Source organism: Mus musculus, chromosome 18, assembly GCF_000001635.26.
Source record: "Mus musculus strain C57BL/6J chromosome 18, GRCm38.p6 C57BL/6J".
Classification (NCBI taxonomy): Eukaryota; Metazoa; Chordata; class Mammalia; order Rodentia; family Muridae; genus Mus; species Mus musculus.
Window position 1 is genome coordinate 26816125 of NC_000084.6, and position 21028 is coordinate 26837152.

Consider the following 21028-nt stretch of genomic DNA (forward strand, 5'->3'; position numbering starts at 1 on the left):
TTTTGTAACATATATAAGAATGGCCTCATTAAGCCAAATTGGCAATATTGGAAAGACTCATGGTATATAAGAAGATTTTAATCTTCAAGCAAAAGGACAGTAACATGGCCGAACAGTGGTGGCACATGCCTTTAATCCCAGCATTTGGGAGGCAGAGGCAGGCAGATTTCCGAGTTCGAGGCCACCTTGGTCTACAAAGTAAGTTCCAGTATAGCCAGGGCTATACAGAGAAACCCAGTCTCGAAAAAACCCAAAAGAAAGAAAGAAAGAAAGAAAGAAAGAAAGGAAGGAAGGAAGGAAGGAAGGAAGGAAGGAAGAAAGAAAGAAAGAAAGAAAGAAAGAAAGAATCAAACCAAAAAAAAAGAGGGACAGTAATGACAGTAATGCAGAGGTTATAAATTGAATTATGCACTTAAGAGAAGGAGACATAAATGAGGCAAGGTAGGTGGAAAATGCACGTAAATATCTGACAGTGCACTAATTGGTAAACTGAGAAACAGAGGTGTTTGTGGAGTCTTCTGACCATTGAGAACACACCCCACTCCCCCCACTGAGGTAAACCACACAGGGAACTCACAGAGATGCCATTTGGTTTGACTCTGAGTATGGATGTCATGGCCTGGAGAGTAGGAGGGCATTTCATCAGGGGAAACAGACTGAGTCAATAAAAGCAAGAAGACAGAAGACACGTGATAGTGTTGAGGAGTTTTAAGAAGTTCTGCTTGAGTGAAGCAGTGTTCTCAGCGTTTAGCTTTGGAGAACCAGTCCTAAGAATCTGTCTTAGGTCAGGATGTCAAAGGGATGAATTATTGAAAGAGTTGTATTGTATTTTACAGGTGGGGATATCTATGAAACAGTAAAGGAGCACTCATGTCTCAGAAGCATGTCTTCTGATGGAGAAGCCATCAAAAGGTAGTGGAATATAAGTTTATCAAAGAAAAAGAAGGACATAGAAGTTTTTTTTTTTTTAATAAATCTTGGATTCATTTACTTTAACCAGGGTGATGGTTATTAATTAATAGCACTTTTTGATATGAAAACTTTATTGTTATGCCACTGTATCTAATATGTACATTCTGCTTGTTTTTTTTTTAGTTCTAATGTTATATAATTAAATATAACATTTTAGAAAGCTTAAGTCTAAGCAATGTCTTGGGGTTGATGATGTCAGAAACATCAAGAATATCTCAGAATTTTCTAAGGCAATTGGTTCCTGTCATAAGAAAAGAAATCATCATCCAATGAAGGTGAACTGATTGGAAATGATGCCTACAAATGAGCACATTTAAATGAAACTGATACCATACTACCAGCTAGATTGCTTATGAGAATTAGATAATACTCTTTTCAATTATTATATGATAGGGTGTACAAGATGGGTAAGAGAAAGATCTTAATGTTACAATGGAGAATTCTAAGATCTGTCATCAGATGCTATAGCATGGTGGCTAGAAAGACGACTAGCAGTTAAGACTACTGCTCATTCATAAATTCCAAGTTTAGTCTTCTATACCAAGTTTAATCCAGTTCTAATTGATCTGATCTGATGTATGTGTGTGTGTGTACACAGCAAGTCACATACATAAAATATAATGAAACAAAAGAGAACATAATAAAAGTATATAATATGAAGATAAGTGGCTTTTGACTCACAAAGTTTACTCTGAGGCTGAAGCCAGACTCTTCTTCATCATTATGCCAGACTAGTAATTCATAATCACCTTGTATGATTTCAGAGGGAACACTTGGTAGGACATGAAGAGAAAAAAGAAACAAGAAAACAACCAAGAATGATGAAAGATTTATCATCTTCTCCCAAATTAATACACTATTATTTTCTAATCAGTTATATTGATATTGGTATTCGTTTGAATGTATTGGAAGATGACATTTGCATGAAATTATCTTACATCATCATAAACTTGAGGATAATGAATATTCAGAATGCTACAGAAAAAAATTGGTAGAAAGAAAGACCAGTTGATTTGCATTAGCCTTGAGATTTCACAGAAACATGAAACTTGCACTGAATTTTAAAGTGTAAATTGTGTTTACTCTATGGACAAAGGCAAGGTATGAGGTACTTTTGTACAGAAAGTATTGAGACATATTTTCATAAAGATGGATGTCAGCCATGGAAGAATGGTGCCACGACTGGTAGAAAATAGAATAAACAGGTAGAGTTGTGCTCTGGCAATCCGTGGCTGCCAACCAAGTATTGGAACTGTTTCTTTGGATATCATAACATACCGCTGAATATTTAAACAATTGTGGCATATGAACACAAATGTTATACAGAACAAGGACTATTATACCAGATTATAGGAAATATGAATGCTAACACTGTAAGTGGAGTAGCATTTTCATCTGGTAAGATCTTCTCTCATGTCAGTTCCTTTACTTGAAGAGAACAACAAAATGTATCCATTCACAAAAATCAAATGAGATGATAGTCCTGAGCTACATAGTCTTCACGTTAGAAGTCACAAATACCTCCAGAATATTGCTGACATTTATAGAATAATAATCCTACATACTAATTTTGATTCATTTTTAAAATACACGTTCTATGTGACAGACACTGTATCATACAATAATAATTTAGTTAATTAGACAAAATTTCTGCCACCAGACAGATACAGTTCCACAGAGCGAGCAAGCAAGCAAGCAAGCAAGCAAGCAAACAAACAAACAAACAAACAAATAAATAAATAATACAGACTTCAAACTCTTAGCAGTTGCTTTTTGGAGTAAGTACCTGAAAAGGATAATTGTTGAAAGAAGTGTTACCTTAAAAGCTTGATGATAATAATACTTGAACTAGCAAAAACGTAACGCATGCTACTTTTAAAAGTAAATAGATAGATAGATAGATAGATAGATAGATAGATAGATAGATAGATAAATGAATTGATGAATAAATATGCCTTGGGGGGCTTGACAATTAGCAATTTGATTTCTTGAAGTTCTTGAAGCAAAACTTCCCAAATTAAAATGCCTGCTGTTGATTTTTGAGACCCCCTTCTTTGTGATTTGTTCATGGACAATTATACATGTATCTTCCCAAGGACCATTGCCTGTGTTCACTTATTCTCTGGTATTTTCCCGCTATCCTGAGGTCCCTCTCCTTTTGGATTAGCACCTTACCTTTGTGAACCCGTTTAACCTTACTCACCTGTTTAAATAAACAATATTAAAATACTGCCACGTTGTGGGTTAGAGCTTTAACAAATGAGCTCCCATGGGGGATAATTAAGTTAATAAGAAATGGATTAATATATTCTTTTCATTTTAAGTTTTGTTTCATTAAATCTTATTTAAGTTACTGGATAGATAGAATGGTAATTTAACACAGATATAGGTGTTAATGTGTAGCAAAACTTGTGTGTAATAATTCCTAGAATTTTCTTTTTCTAGATTACAAGTTTCTTTAGAAACTGATATCTAATGTATCCTCAGCCCTAAAGCAAACTGTGATGGGAGACTGGTTAGGGCAATGGATGAATCATGACTTTCTTGTGAGCCATCACTTCACGCTTCAATGGTGTATGCAAAGCAGCGGTCCTAACCACCAGTGCCACTCAGTAGAAGAGGGAGTCACAGAATAAGGCTCCATGCTGCCCCTGGGAGTAATAAAAGCATGCACACTGAAGTAGTGAGGCATCCTTAAGATTTAAGGTTTCCGAATTAAAGAAACTCAGCAAAGGATGCTAACAGATTCAGTGTGTGGCACATGCACAGGTCTAATACTTGCTTTCTTTTCTTTAGCACATGACACAACTACATAGCCTCCCAGGGACAACGAAATAAGCATCACAAGAGACCCAGAGCACAGAGATTTATGAGGCACTATAGTCACTGCTGGGGGAGGGCAGGGCAGTGCTTTAGCTTAAGATGTTTAAAACCTGGCTGCAAGAGAAGCAGGGAAGTGCACCTCAGGGAACAATTCCCTGCCAGGTTCTAGGGATGGAAAAATGACTTAATGGCACTTTCACTGTCTCAACTTTGTGATTTTTTTTTCCTGGTAAGCAGGTATCACTGTAATTCCCTTTGTAAATAGACTCATAAGATAGAGATATGCCTTTCTCTTCCTTGGCTTGTATAAATCATCATTGCTGCTTTTGGCTCACAGAGTTAGAAAATCATTGCTGCGGGATGAAATAAACCAGGAAGGCTAAACTAAACATAATTTCTTTGCCTAAAATCCTGGCTAAATCAGGTCCAGCTCAGGGGCTCAGAGATGACTTAGGAACTATGAATTCAGTTCATACAGTCAAAACATTGGTAGGACCTTCCATAGTAATCTAAACAATTCCTGACATTAGGTATAAGTGAAACACGTGTAGGTGGAAGCACAAAATTATACTAGAAGAGCTGAGCCGTCTTAGGTTCCTGGGCATTTAACATTAGTCTGTCTTTCCAACATTATATCTTGAACCATGAGTTCTCAGCAAGAATATCTTTCAGTCCCCCAACTCGATAAAAGAAAACAAAACAAACAAACAAACAAAAACCCAAGCAACCAAACAAACAAACAAAAAAAAAAAAACCAAAACAACAACAAATCAAAACAATAACAACAACAAAATAAGTAGATATCAGCTACAGGTTCTCAGGATTTCTCATCTTGGAGTATGCTAAAATTTAACATTAAATCCTCTCTCAGTAAGAGAAGACAAAACACACAACTACAAAATCCAGATCTTTCTAGGTAAAGAGGCTAAGACAATTTATGCATTATTTTGAATTCCAATGAAATGAAGCAGATGGCTACTATTTGCACTGCCTTGCCTTGCGCACTGACCTTTTATGTGCATCTACATGTCTCTACTGAGAACAGTATGGTGGAGACAGGGAGAAGGTCTTATAGATTATACTATCAAACCTTCATGATGCAATTGTCTTTCCACCTAATCTAAACACTCTAGATCTATAAAGATTCAATGTTGCTTTTTTTTTTTTTAATTTTCATTTACTTGTTTGTTTATTTGGTTTTTTTTTTTTTTGTAGTTGGTTTTGGTTGTTTTTTTTTTGTTTTTTTTTTTCCTTTTGGGCTTTTTTATAGCTGGCATAAAAGTGACACTGTGCTAGGTTATAGATATTCAAGCATGTCTGCTTGCATAAACATACTGTAGGTTACCAAAGCTCTAGTGCTGTCATAAAAATATCAGTCTAGAAAATCTTGTATCATATGAAACCGTGTATTGATATAGCTAGCATGAATTAATGTATGTACTCCAGGATGAATTTACCATTAGGAAAGCAAGGAATATCATGCACTCTCAAAGCAGGCCAAAGATCATAAAGAAGAAATATAATCTATTCATCAGGTAGTATCAATACAGAATTTAAGATTTTCAGAGTGTTTCTCCCTGCTCCAAAATGTTCCACTGTTAATGGTAAGAGTGCCCATCCTGGGGCAGTGTTTGGAGGTGAAGAAATCTGTAAGCATGGTTTCCTATAAAGTGTTTGGGATAGACTCTGATTCATTCTCTCTCTCTCTCTCTCTCTCTCTCTCTCTCTCTCTCTCTCTCTCTCTCTCTCTCCCTCTCCCTCCCCCCCCCCCTCTCTCTCTCTCTCTCTCTCTCTAGAGGGATGTTTGCTTAACTCTAGCACCTTGCCACAGAATGTTTTTCTACCTCATCATAAGTTCATTCAAAGCAAAATGAACAATGGAATATAGATTACAAATTCCAAAATCATGAAAGCAAGCAAATATTTTGTTTACAGGTATGTGTTATGGTGATGAAACACTGGCCAACATAGTGTTCCAAAAATGACAGTATCATTTAAAGATTATAGGACTCTCTACTTCAAAAGCAGTAAATTGAAAACAATTATCTGAACTTTCCAATGGACTACAATAATATTTATGAATATAGAATACATGAATAATTCTAAAGCTCTTTTATAAAGTAACAAGTTATTAGAACTCAGCATAATTTTGTCAATAATAGTCAAAACAAGAAAACAAGAAATATGTAAACATTAATTTAAAAAGCTGAAACAACTCTATTTACATTTATGTGGGTTGTAATAATATGTATATATTCATGCATGCATGTGTATGAAGGTGTGTGCATGTGAAAGACCCCCGCGGGGAGTCCTTCCTCAGGAAGGCACGCACCCAGTAGGTTGCTGAGACCAAACTCGCTGTAACTACAGGAGGCTTTAATGGCACACAAACACACAAACAACAAAGGAGCGCTCAAGCCAGCATGCTGGGGTTGAAACTCATGCACTGCGCAGGGGGCAGAGGAGTTTGACCCCAGCCTAAACTTTTTACAGGCTTATAAAGGCAAAAACCACAAACCAAAAGGGGGGAGCTGAAAGAATTTGCACGGTTACACATGGTTGGCTTATTTAAATGTCAGCGGGGTGATTACAAATTAACTGGGTAGTAAGTGCCGGCTAAGGTGTAGGGAGGCACAAGGGCTTGGGACTTCTCGAGGTCAGCGGGACACCTGGTCAATATATGATTTACGCCATAGGGAGGCGTCCCCCGGGAGGTGCCATCCTGCCAGATGGCCATTTAGTCCATCCTGATATCCCTGACTAGTTCCTGCATTCTCTTTTTTATCTTTTATGGCAAGACATTCTTAGCTACAGGGTGGGTCTGGCTGTGCCTGGACCCGCCTGGGTCTATTCTTCAGCCCTGAATTTCTTGAACTTAGATACCACAATGCTATAAGACCCAAAAGTATAAGTTTTTGACAACACCTATCAGATACTCAGAAGAATTTTCTACTGGGCAACATAGAGCCACACAGTCCTAAGAACCAGAGAGCAAACAGAAAGCAAGGAACAAAACTTATAAACTATAATCTTCCCAACCCCAGATGCCTAGATGGCAGCTAAAAACAAAATGAATAACAGTCAGGATAATATGTCTTCATTAGAAACCAGAAACTCTACCATAGCTGGTTGTGAATATTGGTGCAGTAACTGAAGAGAAAGTACAATACAATAAAAGCTTTTGTGAATACGAGAGGTCCTTAAAAAGGAAATGGATGAATTCCATCATGAAATCTATAGAAATATAACCTGTAGAACAAAATGAATAAAACACTTCAAAACATGAAACCGGATGTAGAATCAATAAAGAAAACTCAAACAATAAATTCTGGAAAGAAAAAAATTAGCATCTCATAGAAGAACCTCAGAGACAAACCTCACCAAAAGAATCCAACAGGTTGAAGTCTCAGACACAGAAGACACGATACAAGAAGTGGATACCTCAGTTGAAGAAAATGTTAAATCTAAGAAATTCCTGGCACAAAACTTCCCAAAAATCTGGAACACTTTGAAAAGACCAAATGTAAGCACAATAGGAACAAAGGAAGGAGAAGAAACCCTGAACACAGGCACAAAAAATATTCCCAACAAAATAATGAGAAAAAAATTCCCTAACCTAAAGATGATACATATCAAGATACAAGAAATATACAGAATTCTTACTAGACTGGACCATAAAAGAAAGTCTCCTCAGCAATTAATAAAACACTAAACATACAGGAAAAAGAAACCTGCAGGGGAAAAAGAACAGGTGACATATAAAAGCAGACATATTGAAATTAAACATGACTTCTCAATAGAGACTCTAAATAAAAGAAAGACCTGAACAGGTGTTCTACAAATGATGCTGCAGACTACTATAGCCAGCAAAGCTTTCAATCACTATGTCAGAAAGTAAAACATTCTATTGTATAACCAAACTTAAGCAATATTTATCTTCAAATATAGGGGTACAGAAGGCACTATAAGGAAAACTTCAATCTAAAGAGGTTAACTACACCCAAGAAAAGAGAAAACACATGGAATAAATCATCTTGCACTCTAGATACACACACACACACACACACACACACACACACACACACACACACACACACTCACACACACATGTACACATATACTTCTGTTTCTTTATTAAGAAGCCAAATATACTCACTGGACAAAATACTAAGGATCCTCAACAAACGGTGCTGGCCAAACAAGATGGCTAGATTTAGAAAAGTCCAAATAGATCTGTACTTATCATGCTACACAAAAGTCAACTCCAAATAGGTTAAAACTTTTCCATAAAACCAGATACAGTGAAACTGATAGAAGAGAAAGTGGGGAATAGCCTCGAGCCCATTGTCTTGGGGGGGGGGGGGAACAACTTTCTGAAAAGAGCATTAGCACAGGTACTAAAAGCAACAATTAATAAAGGGGACCCATGAAACTGACTGTGTTCTGCAAAACAAAGGACACAACCAAGAAGCAGCCCACAAAATGGGAAAAATTTTACCAACTATACATCTGACAGGGAGCTAATAGCAAAATTTACAAAGAACATATAACACTATATATCAAAAAACAAGCCCACAAATAACCCAATTAAAAATTGGGATACATGACGAGAGCCTGATATAGCTGTCTCCTGAGAGGCTTTGCCAGTGTCTAACAAATACATAAGTGGACGCTCACAGCCATCCATTGGATGGACCACAGGGTGCCCAATGAAGGAGTTAAAGAAAGTAACTAAGGAACTGAAGGATTTTGCAGCTCCATAGGAGGAACAACAATATGAAATAACCAGTAGCCCCAGAGCTCCCTGGAACTAAACAACCAATCAGAGAAAACACTTGGTGGGACTCATGGCTCTAGCTGAATATGTAGCAGAGGATGGCCTAGTTGGTCATCAATGGGAGGAGAGGCCCTTGGTCCTATGAAGGTTCTATGCCCCAGTATAGAGGAATGTCAGGACCAGGATGCAGGAGTGGGTGGGTTGATGAGCAGGGGGAGGAGGAGATGATAGGGGTTTTTAGAGGGGAAACCAGGAAAGGGGATAACATTTGAAATGTAAATAAAGAAAAATATCTAATAAAAAACTGGGATACATATCTAGATGAAGATTTCTCAAAAGTAAAAAAAATTGCTACATAAACTGAAATTGCTGAGATACACTTAAATGTTCAATATTCTTAATCATTAGGACAATACAGATCAAACTACTATGAGATTTCATTTTAACATTTTCCAGAATAGCTAGGATCAATAAAACATATGCCAGCATATGCTAGCAAGGATGTGAATAAAGAGAACACTCATCCAGTGTTGGTGGGATCACAAAACTGTATAGCCTGCATGCAAATCAGTATGGTAGTTCCTCCGGAATATGGGAATTCATCTTGCTCAAGATCCAAATATACCACTTTGGGACATATGCACTTCATCCTATCACAGTGTACTTCATCCTATCACAGGGACACTTTTTCAGTAGTGTGCATTGCTGCTATATTCAAAATATACATAAATTGGAAAAAATATTGATGTCCCTGATGACACAAATAGATAAAGAAAATGTGGTAATTTACACAAAGACATATTGCTCAGTCATTGAATAAATTTTCAAACGGCCAGGTTGTTGCCAAGACTATAGTTTACACCGCCTTGATCAGCCATCATTAGAGAAGCTTCCTTATTTGATGGGAACAAAAATAAAGTCCTACACCAAAGCAGAGACTTAGAGACTATAGAATATTCAGCCCTAAATAGAATGTTTCTGAAAATTTCTTCCTCTTAGGTTTCAGGGAACCCTGCAGAAGAAGAGGCAGAAAGAGTGTGAGAGCCACAGAGACTGAGGACAGAGTGAAAACTAGGTCCTTGTTCTAAATCATCAGGGTCAAATCACAATAAACTCATAGAGACTGAGGCAGCATGCATACGGCCTACATAGGTCTGTACCTGACCTTCTGTTTACATATATAGCTTCCAGTTTAGTGTTTTCAGAGTGCGGATACAAGTGAGTCTCTGAGTCTTTAACCTTCCCCTGGGCTCTTATATTTATGTTTGTTTTGTTTGATTCCAGTATGTTAGGTTTTTTAATTTTTATTTTTTCAAAAGTCACTATGTTTAGTAATGTCATATTTGGCATTGTCTCTTTAGACCATAAAAATCATATTGTCAAAATAGAAAAAATACAAAATTATCATTCATATTTCTCATATATAATTGCTTTAATAATGTATTTATGGACAACAGTTAAAATTATAATATCTTCTTTGTAGAATGTTCTGAGTCCCCCTTTCTAAACGACCCTTTCCCTCCTAGTACTTATCAAAGACTTACTTGTAATATAAGGCATAATATCATCTACAATTCATTCCCAAACAGTCCTCAGTCTCTATGAAAACTCTAAATGTAGCCCTCATACATTTTGTACTATTGCTAAAGGAAGTAGAAATTGCTATATAAGCCAGTCTTCACTGATCAAGAACTACCTACACATAATCTATGCATAGGATAAATGATTCAGTGTTTTTAGCTTTGGCCCAAAGAGCATAGTTTATTACATTGAATCCAAAACTCAGAATAAAGCCAAAGAACATTGCCAAGGAATAGCCTCAGCTTGGAGAGGGGTTCAGAGAAAGGGGTGTTTGGGAGATGTAAAAGTCCATCTCGAAGTCAAATCATATGGTACAAGCTATCTCCCACGTTCTTTATTTTCTTAAAGATTTTTTCCCCAAAACAATTTTTATTAGATATTTTCTTCATTTACATTTCAAATGCTATCCGAAACGTCCCCTATAACATCCCCCCACCCTGCTCCCCAACCAACCCACTCCTGCTTCCTGGCCCTGACATTGCTCTGTACTGGGGCATATAATCTTCACAAGACCAAGAGCCTCTCCTCCCAATGATGGCTGACTAGACCATATTCTGCTACATATGCAGCTAGAGACACGAGCTCTGGGGATACTGGTTAGTTCATATTGTTGTTCCACCTATAGGGTTGCAGACCCCTTCAGCTCCTTGGGTACTTTCTCTAGCTCCTTCATTGGGGGCCCTGTATTCCATCCAATAGATGACTGTGAGCATCCACTTCTGTATTTGCCAGGCACTGGCATAGCCTCACAAGAAACAACTATACAGGGTCCTATCAGCAATATCTTGCTGGCATGTGTAATAGTGTCTGGCTTTGGTGGCTGTTTATGGGATGGATCCCCCAGGTAGGGCAGTTTCTGGATGGTCTGTCCTTCTGTCTCAGCTCCAAACTTTGTCTCTGTAACTCCTTCCATGGGTATTTTGTTCCCCATTCTAAGGAGGAACGAAGTATCCACACTTTGGTCTTCCTTCTTCTTGAGTTTCATGTGTTTTGCAAATTTTATCTTGGGTATTCTAAGTTTCTGGGCTAATATCCACTTATCAGTGAGTGCATATCATATGAGTTCTTTTGTTATTGGATTACCTCACTCAGGGTGATATCCTCTAGATCCATCCATTTGCCTAAAATTTTTATAAATTCATTGTTTTTAATAGCTGACTAGTACTCTATTGAGGAATACCGAATGGCTGAGAAGCCCCTGAAAAAAATGTTCAACATCCTTAATCATCAGGGAAATGCAAATCAAAACAACACTGAGATTCCACCTCACACCAGTCAGATCAAAAATTCAGGTGACAGTAGATACTGGCGAGGCTGTGGTGAAAGAGAAACACTCCTCCATTGCTGGTGGGATTGCAAGTTGGTATAACCACTTGGAAATTAGTCTGGTGGTTCCTCAGAAAATTGGACATAGTACTACTGGAAGATCCAGCAACACCTCTCCTGGGCATATATCCAGAAGATATTCCAACTTGTAATAAGGACACATGCTCCACTCTGTTCATAGCAGACTTATTAATAATAGCCAGAAACTAGAAAGAACCCAGATGTCCCTCAACAGAGGAATGGATACAAAAATGTCTGCCTACATTCTGTTCAAGACAGTTTTCCAGACAGCGAGAGGGGGGGGGGCGGGTGGGGAGGAAGAGAAAGAGAGCACTTCTCTCTTCCAATTCCAAAAACCTCTCTGTATACCTCATCTCTTGCAGATCAAAAGCCCAGTCATTAATTTATATATAAATTCAGTCATTACCCCAGACTCCCTTTTGATTATCCCATGAATCAGCATCCCATAACACCAGCCTCTTGATTCTTAGAGAGAAAAAAAGCACATATTTTAACATAGCTTATGAATTAAAAAAAAAAAAAAAACTGCCTGCCTTTGTAAGCACGGACAATTAACACGCTGGGTAGGATCCAGTCCTGAGATTAGTATTTCCACCATGCCTGGGCCCAGCCTAGTTCTGTCTCAGGCAGACCTTGAACTCAGCAATTTGCCTGCTTTTGTGTTTTTCTGACAAGCTGATTCACAGTGCAACTGCCTCTGTTTTTTGAGGTTTATGATGCTACGTGTAAAATTCATAATGTATCTTTATATTTTTGTAGAGTTGAGAAATTATATATTCCGGGACTCATATTTTCAGAGTTCTTTCCAATAGCCTTAAGGGCTGTCCTGAAGGTATCAGCATTTAACATTTTGCTGAGACATTAGCTACAAGTTTGTCTCCCTGGACTCATGCTGTCTCTGATTATCAGATTCATTAACTTTAGCAGAGAGGAAGTTCCTCAATGGAGCAGCATGAAAATATGTACATATTATACAAAAAAGCCTGTGTCCACAGCAATCATCAATATATGTGGAGGCCTACACCCTGCTGACTCTCTTCCAGGAGTGAGAACCATGTCAAGATGACCTTTAGATGGCCTAGCCAGACTCAGTAGAACACACACTTCTAGACATTAAGGGTTCATTAAAATGTTTCAGTGTTAATTCCTTTTAACACCAGAAGAGAGGAACAAATGTCAACAGGAACACTGATGTTCACCCTTATAGATGGCTTGAATTATATTGGCTCTCATAGCAATGTAATTATAAAGCCAATGTTCTTTAAATTGTGGAAGGGTAGTCTGGAGTACCATTAGAGTGCTACACAGTTCTGGGTAATTTATAGTTGGAGTGAACAACGGGCTTTCAGATTGTTTGTTTCATCTATATGGTAACAAAAAGATAGCAGCTCTTCCAGAAAGCTTCATATCTACACCAAGAATGGCACAGCCATTCTCTTGTTGTCTGAGAACAGCTTTGGAATCCTTCTCTGAATTACTTCTAAGAGTCATAAAAACTCTTCTCTACCATAATGTTTCCTGTAAAATTACAAAAATCAGAGAATAGTTTATAAAGACCAAGGTTGGTTTGCAGGTCCTCCCGGTTGCCCATTGTTGTTCTCAAAATCTTCTGGGAGTTTTTGAGAAATATAAAGAAAATATGTTGTTTAGATTTAAGGAGTGCAGATTTTTAAAAAATATTCTGAAATATATATGTCCTTACTTAAAGCAGAATTTTGATAATTCATATTCTACAACCTATGGAATAAGACAAACTTCATCTAGAATTGCACTCAACACAATCAACATATTACTCATAATCAAAGGGTGCTCACCACAACAAACCTAATTATATCACTAACATGACACATATTGGGCCCCAAAGCAGGTTATACATGCCTGCTCAGCCTGAAGAGGACGTTAAAGAACCTATCAGCTGTCTTACTTAAACAATTATATGGATTAATATCTTTTGAAGAGGAAGACCTATAGATGAAAGAAGCCAAATGCTGCTGTATTTCAATAACTGTGAATACTAATGGTCAGAATGTCCTTTAATGGTAAAACTTTTTTTTTATTACGTATTTTCCTCAATTACATTTCCAATGCTTCTTAATAGCGTTCTCACGCCCGGCCAGGAAGAACACAACAGACCAGAATCTTCTGCGGCAAAACTTTATTGCTTACATCTTCAGGAGCTAGGAGCGCAAAACCCCCCAGCCCCAAAAGCGAAAGCCCCTTCTATATCGAAACCAAAACCCCTTTCCTATTTAGGAGAGTTATATTTCGCCTAGGACGCATCACTCCCTGATTGGCTGCAGCCCATGGCCGAGCTGACGTTCACGGGAAAGGCAGAGTACAAGTAGTCGTAAAATACCCTTGGCACATGCGCAGATTATTTGTTTACCACTTAGAACACAGGATGTCAGCGCCATCTTGTGACGGCGAATGTGGGGGCGGCTCCCAACATCTCCCCCTTTCCTTTTAATAAGAGCAAATAGGCCACCCATATTAATGAGAGTGGAGATAGAGGTCAAATCCCCAGTGTGTAGGTAAAGGAGCCATGTACAGGATTAGCTCTTAGGCTCACAGGCTTTTACCCAGAGCAACCCTGACCTGCTCCCGTGTCGTTTTGCCTGGAGAGAAGGACACTTGGACACTCAACCTTCTTGAAAGATGACATGTCTCCCTAGAATAGGCTCATATATGCCGCAGAGCCTTTCTACTGCAGTGCTTAGCCGTGCAACTCTCTCGGGCTGCTGAAGCACACTCACTCTATCCCGTGCAATGAGACTAGCCTCGTGAGATGTAAGAGCTGAGTGGCCAGCGACCTATTGCCTAAGCATAGATAACCATATATCAGGGGGAGCACCATGTTCTAGAGCTGCAAGCGCCTGGGCAATAACCACCTTGTCTCTCCTAGTTTAGGCCTTAAACTTACAGACCAACCAAAGAAGCAACACTAATCCACAGCAAAGTGTATCTCCAAATAATATCAATCCCACCCATTCTTTAAAGAAAGAAAATGCTGAGGAGATCCAATTGGGTAATCCTTTGGTCAGGGACAGGTCCAAGCGCGTGGAGTTGACCTGAAGTCTCAATTCCCGAAGGATCTGTTCAAATTCAGCCGTCCAATTCTGTAACATATACTGAAAAAGACTTTTTGACAAATTAGCTGTCCTAGTAAATTTCTCATACTGAATGGAAGTAACACACAATCTCGGAAACTTTTGTTTACACCCCAGCTGAGTTATTTGTCATAATACATCTAGTTGTATCTGGACAAGATCTATGAGTTGATTAACCAGCATGAGACCTCTCTGTATCATGACATTAGCTGAGGCCTGTTTATCTATGACTGTAGTCACTGAGGCTGACAAAGTGTTAATGGTGTCAGTCATCTGGACCTGTCCAGACAGAGCCAAGACTGTCTGAATCAAGGCCAAACCCAGTTCCTAGTTAGTGGTAAAAAAGCAGGAGAATACTTGAGCATTATACATCACCGTCATTGGGAGTGGAAATGTCGACATTATCCCCCAACGCTGCTCTCTCTTTATTATTGACGCCCTGGACATCACCAAGACGAGGGACATCAGTATTCCCTTGGTCAGTCTGGATTTTTCGGGTGAGTCTTTCTGGTATCCAAAATGGGTTGTCTTCATTCTGTGGGAAAACACAGATAGCTCCCCTGGATCTTATCAAAATAGGATCCGGGCCATACCATTTATTATCAAGGACATTTTTCCATTTAACCATCTCATTGGGCCTATCTGGCTCTGTACAATGACGTTCAGCCGCAGTATGGCCATGAGCATCAATATTTAAAAAATTGAGTGTAAAGAGTGCCATAGACACAGACACTCTTGGTGCTCGGGGTAAAATCTCTTCAAAAGTTCCCCTCTTCTGTTTTATAAGATAGGCTTTGAGGGTGCGATGCGCACGCTCAACAATACCCTGTCCTTGAGGGTTGTATGGAAGTCCAGTCAGGTGGGTTACGTCCATCTGACGGCAGAACTGCTGAAATTTTTGAGACGTATAAGCTGGTCCATTATCAGTCTTAAGGAGTTTGGGTTTCCCCCAAGCACTCCATGCCTCAAGACAATGTTGAATCACATGTGAGGCTTTTTCTCCGGTTAACAGAGAAGCAAACATGATGCCAGAACATGTGTCAATGGACACATGGAGATATTGAAGTTTTCCAAAGGAAGAAACATGTGTAACATCCATTTGCCAGACCTGTAGAGGTCGAATACCACGTGGGTTAATTCCCACATGAGGAACTGGCAAGAACTCACAGCAGCTTTGACATTGAGTAACAATGTCACGGGCTTCTTTTCTTGTCAAGGAGAAACGACTGCGTAATGTTTCAGCCGTCACATGAAAATTGTTATGAAAATTTTTTGCAGCCTCTACCGGGGATGATAGGGCAGCAGCCACCACTTTAGTGGCCTTATCTGCCAAATCATTTCCCAGAGCCATGGGGCCAGGTAGGCCTGAATGGGCTCTAACATGAGTAATATAAACAGGAAATCTTCTAGATAACAAAACTAATTGTATCTGCTGAAAAATATTGGCAACTCTACTGGAAGGCTTAATCACTCCAGCCACTTCTAAAAGATTTACTGCATTAACCACATAACAGGAATCTGACACAATATTAAGGGGTTCTAAAAAGGTTTTTAAAACTTCTAAGACCACTAAACATTCTACCACTTGAGGTGAATTTTCATTATATTGTTTGGATACCACTTTACCATTAGCCACATAGGCACCTATGCCAGTTTTTGATCCATCAGTATATACCACAATCCCATTTTTAAGTGGGTTTCTTACTGTTATTTGTGGAAAAACAACAGATTGATTTTGGGCAAACTGTAAAATTGGATGTTTTGGATAATGGTTATCTATTTGTCCTGAAAAGGAGGTAACTAAAACTGCCCAATCATTAGATGTGGCTGCCAAGGTTTGAACCTGTGCAGCGGTATAAGGTACAATTAAAAGATATGGACTTTGCCCAAAGTGGGTGATTGCTGCTTTTAGGCCTTTAAGGGCAAGCTGTGCAATTGCATCAGGATACCAATCTATTATTTTAGCTGGGGATACGTTTGGATGGATCCACAACAATGGCCCATTTTGCCACAAAACTGCGGTTGGCAATTGTGCTGTCTTAAAGACACACAAACTGAAAGGCTGCGAATCCTCAATACGTTGTAATTGTGCATTCTGTAAGGCTTTTTCCACCTTTTGTAAGGCCTGGTTAGCAGCTAGAGTAAGAGTCCTAGGGGAGGAGATATGAGGATCTCCTTCTAAAATACCAAACAAAGGCCTTAACTCAGCGGAAGGAATCTTTAAAAAAGGTCTGAGCCAATTAATATCTCCCAACAGCTTTTGAAAATCATTTAAGGTATGGAGGTGATCTCTTCTTATCTCTACCTTTTGGGGCACAATCTTATCTGGGGACACCACAGAGCCCAAGAATTGTCCTGTATCAGAAATTTGGACCTTTTCTGTGGCTATCTGTAAACCCCACTGACTTAAAGTTTTAAGTAGAAAAGGATATGCCTTTTGTAGCATGGTAAGGTCTTTATGGCACAGGAGGATGTCATCCATGTAAAGGAGCAAAATTAAAGAGGGGAATTGTTCCCTCACTGGCAAAAGAGCTTCTTGTACATAAAGTTGACACATAGTAGGACTATTGGACATTCCCTGTGGTAAGACCTTCCATTGATACCTCTTATCAGGTTCCATGTGATTAATAGAGGGGATGGTAAAGGCAAATCTGGGCCTATCTCTTGGACACAAAGGTATAGAAAAGAAACAATCTTTAATATCTATAATAATTAAATTCCAGCCACGTGGTAAGGCGGAAAGTACAGGGAGACCCCTCTGTACTGGGCCAAATAAGTTCATTTGCTCATTAATGGCTCTGAGGTCATGGAGCAGTCTCCACTTTCCTGACTTTTTCTTAATTACAAAAATTGGAGTATTCCAAGGTGAGGTAGAGGGTTCAATATGGCCTAGTTTTAATTGTTCCTCTACCAGTTGAATCACAGCTTCTAGTTTTTCAGAGGATAGGGGCCATTGAGGAACCCACACTGGGTCCCCTGTTTTCCATGGTATGGGTCGTGCTGCCCCAATGGCCACTAAGGAAAACCCAGACCCTGTCTGTCTTGGTTTCCATTAGGTGAGATGGGCTCTATCCTTCCCTGTTCTTGATGTCCTAACCCTTTTCCTTCTTTATAACCCATCTTTGCCATGATATTTTTTGCTTTAGCTGAATACCCTCCCGATGGGGCATTTTCATTGGACAAAATAAGGCCCAAATGCTGCATAATATCCCTTCCCCAGAGGTTAACCGGGAGTGGGAGCACATAAGGTATGAATTTCCCTTGCTGCCCTTCAGAGGATTCCCACGTCAAGGCAATGGAGCTTATAGTGGGACATGATTGATAACCTAGGCCCTGTAATGAATGAGATGACTCTGTGGTGGGCCATGCTTTGGGCCACCAATGTGTAGAAATTATACTTTTATCTGCTCCGGTATCAAGGATGCCTTCAAACTCTTTTCCGTTGATCTTAAGGCGGAGCTTAGGTCTATCATTCAAAGATACAACCAAATAGGCAGAATCATTTCCTGAGGAGCCCATTTTCTTTATCTCAGGTCCTGCAAATTTCTCCCTGGTATTATCAGGGAGGAGCAGCAGCTGAGCTATCCTATCTCCTTTACTAATAGAAAAAACGCCTTTAGGGCTTGAGCACAGGACCTGTATTTCAGGGGAATGTTGACAATCCATAACTCCAGGGTGGACTACTAAGCCCTGTAAGGTGAGTGAACCCCGGCCGAGAATAAGGCCCATGGTTCCCGGGGGCAAGGATGGTATAGGCTCCACTGGCACCTGCTGAATACTCATTTGAGGCATTAATAGGAAGTCGGAGGCGGCACGCAGGTCCACCCTTGTGGGTCTTCCTGGGTCGCCTCTCTGACTGCTTCCTGGGTCCTGACAAACCGGTTCCCATATCTTTGAGGGCCCTGGGACCGAGGGCCCGATGACCCGTTTTTTGGCACATAAGCTGATTGACTATCAGGTGGGGGAAGAATTCTGCCCTTTATATCCCTCACAGAGCGACACTGGTCGGCTCTATGATAACCCTTGCCACACTTAGAGCAAAGAGTGAGAGTCCCTCCCTGTTTATCTGGAGCTCTGCAATCTTTCTTAAAATGCCCAGGCTTTCCGCAGTTAAAACATGTCCTCTGATTATTTCTGCCCATGGAGCGGTTTTGGGATTGAAGGATGGCAGCCGCTAAACCTGCATTGCTGAGAGGTCCCCCAAGCTCTCGACAGACCCTGAGCCAGTCTTGTAAGCCTTTGTTCTTTCTTGGGGCTATGGCCGCTCGGCACTCCTTTGTGGCTTGCTCATAGATGAGCTGTTCTACCAGAGGCGCAGCTTGCTCTGACTCTCCAAAAATACGCTCTGCTGCCTCTGTCATTCTGGCCACAAAATCTGAGAAGGATTCCTGAGGTCCCTGGATTATCTTTGTTAATTGCCCAGTGGCTTCCCCTGCTCGGGAGAGCGCCTTCCAGGCCCTAATAGCCGTGGAGGAAATTTGGGCATAAGCTCCCCAATGGTAGTTTGTCTGATCAGCAGAATAAGCTCCCTGACCCGTTAACAAGTCAAAAGTCCAATCTCTCTGCTCTGGAGTCAAAGCAGCTGCGTTTGCTCGGGCCTGCGCTTGTGCAGCCTCGTGCCAAAGCGCTCTCCATTCCATATATTTGCCCATACTAGGGAGAGCGGCTTTTACAATCGTTTGCCAGTCAGCAGGAGTTAGTGCCATGCCGGCGAGCCTGTCTAACTGCACCAAGGTAAAATTAGCATTGGTTCCGTATTTACGGACCGACTCGGCAAGTTCTTTAATTTGTAAGTATTCTACCGGAGCGTGGACACGCCCACCCTCGGCTCCTTCAAAGACCGGAAATGCCTGTTGTATTTTCCTTTGTTCCTCTCTGGGAATGAATGAGTCTGCGCACTGCCTCTCTGCGCACTGCCTCTCTGCGCACTGCCTCTCTGCGCACTGCCTCTCTGCGCATTGCCTCACTGCGCACTGCCTCTCTGCGCATTGCCTCTCTGCGCATTGCCTCTCTGCGCATTGTTGACGCACTACGCAGGGCGGGGGCTCCGCATAGGGCGGACCTTGAAACCGACTGCCCGGAGGTTGAACAGTACGCTGGCTTTCGCCAGCCGCTTTTGGCTTTTTTCTTGACCAATTAGCTGGCTGGTAATGGGCTGCTTCTTCCTCCCAGTCTGTTTCCTCAGAGGAGAATTCTTCATCTGCTTCAGAGCTACTAAGAGCTGGCTTCCTGAGCTCATCTAGTGACGAGTATCTCCTAGAGACCTCCGCTAATCGATCTTTTTTTCTTTTCTTTTTTCTTTTCCTTCCTTCTAATCTCTCCCCAGGTATTCTTACCTGACCTAAACTTTTCCTCGGGTTCAAGACCCGTGGAAAGGCCTGTATACTTATTTTGTGTACCATATTTTCTCTTTGCTCCTACTCTCTCTCCCCGCTTTACTTCTGATAGATTGCCCTGAATTTCATCCAGAATTTTCAGCCCTATCTTAATCACCTGATAACATGTGAAAAGGAACAAAAGGGCTCCTAACACTAGAAAAAATTCAAGGCCAAACATTTTCCACTTTACTTCTGATAGACTGTCTTGAATTTCCTTAGAAAGTTCAAGGCCAGGCGTACCTCGTAAAGCTGTACTCACTGGTACTCTCGTTCCCCAGCTGAAAAGTTCTGAATTCATGCAGTTGAATCCTTCTTAACAGTCTGCTTTACGGGAACCTTTATTACCGCGACCCGCAGTTCTGGTTCTGGAATGAGGGATCTTCCTTGCGCCGGTGAAACTCCCGTCCCGAGTTTCCTCCCGGGTTTTTTCTTCCCGGATTTTTTCTCGTCCCGGAATTTCTCGTCCCGGATTTCAGCACCAATTCTTAATAGCGTTCTCACGCCCGGCCAGGAAGAACACAACAGACCAGAATCTTCTGCGGCAAAACTTTATTGCTTACATCTTCAGGAGCTAGGAGCGCAAAACCCCCAGCCCCAAAAGCGAAAGCCCCTTCTATATCGAAACCAAAACCCCTTTCCTATTTAGGAGAGTTATATTTCGCCTAGGACGCATCACTCCCTGATTGGCTGCAGCCCATGGCCGAGCTGACGTTCACGGGAAAGGCAGAGTACAAGTAGTCGTAAAATACCCTTGGCACATGCGCAGATTATTTGTTTACCACTTAGAACACAGGATGTCAGCGCCATCTTGTGACGGCGAATGTGGGGGCGGCTCCCAACAAATGCTATCCCAAAAGTCCCCCACACCCTCCCCCCCCCCACTCCCCTACCCACCCATTCCCATTTTTTGGCCCTGGCGTTCCCCTGTACTGGGGCATATAAAGTTTGCCTGTCCAATGGGCCTCTCTTTCCAGTGATGGCCGACTAGGACATCTTTTGATACATATGCAGCTAGAGTCAAAAGCTCCGGGGTACTTGTTAGT

General features: G+C 40.6%; 1 long non-coding RNA gene across 1 annotated transcript in view; it reads left to right on the top strand.

The window, feature by feature from the left end:
• Positions 1-834: 834 nt before the first annotated feature.
• Gm33621 overlaps positions 835-21028 on the top strand; it is a 39935-nt gene continuing 19741 nt past the window's right edge. The window contains exon 1 of the long non-coding RNA XR_386127.3: positions 835-912. This is a non-coding gene — a long non-coding RNA (predicted gene, 33621). The remainder of the gene's footprint in view (positions 913-21028) is intronic.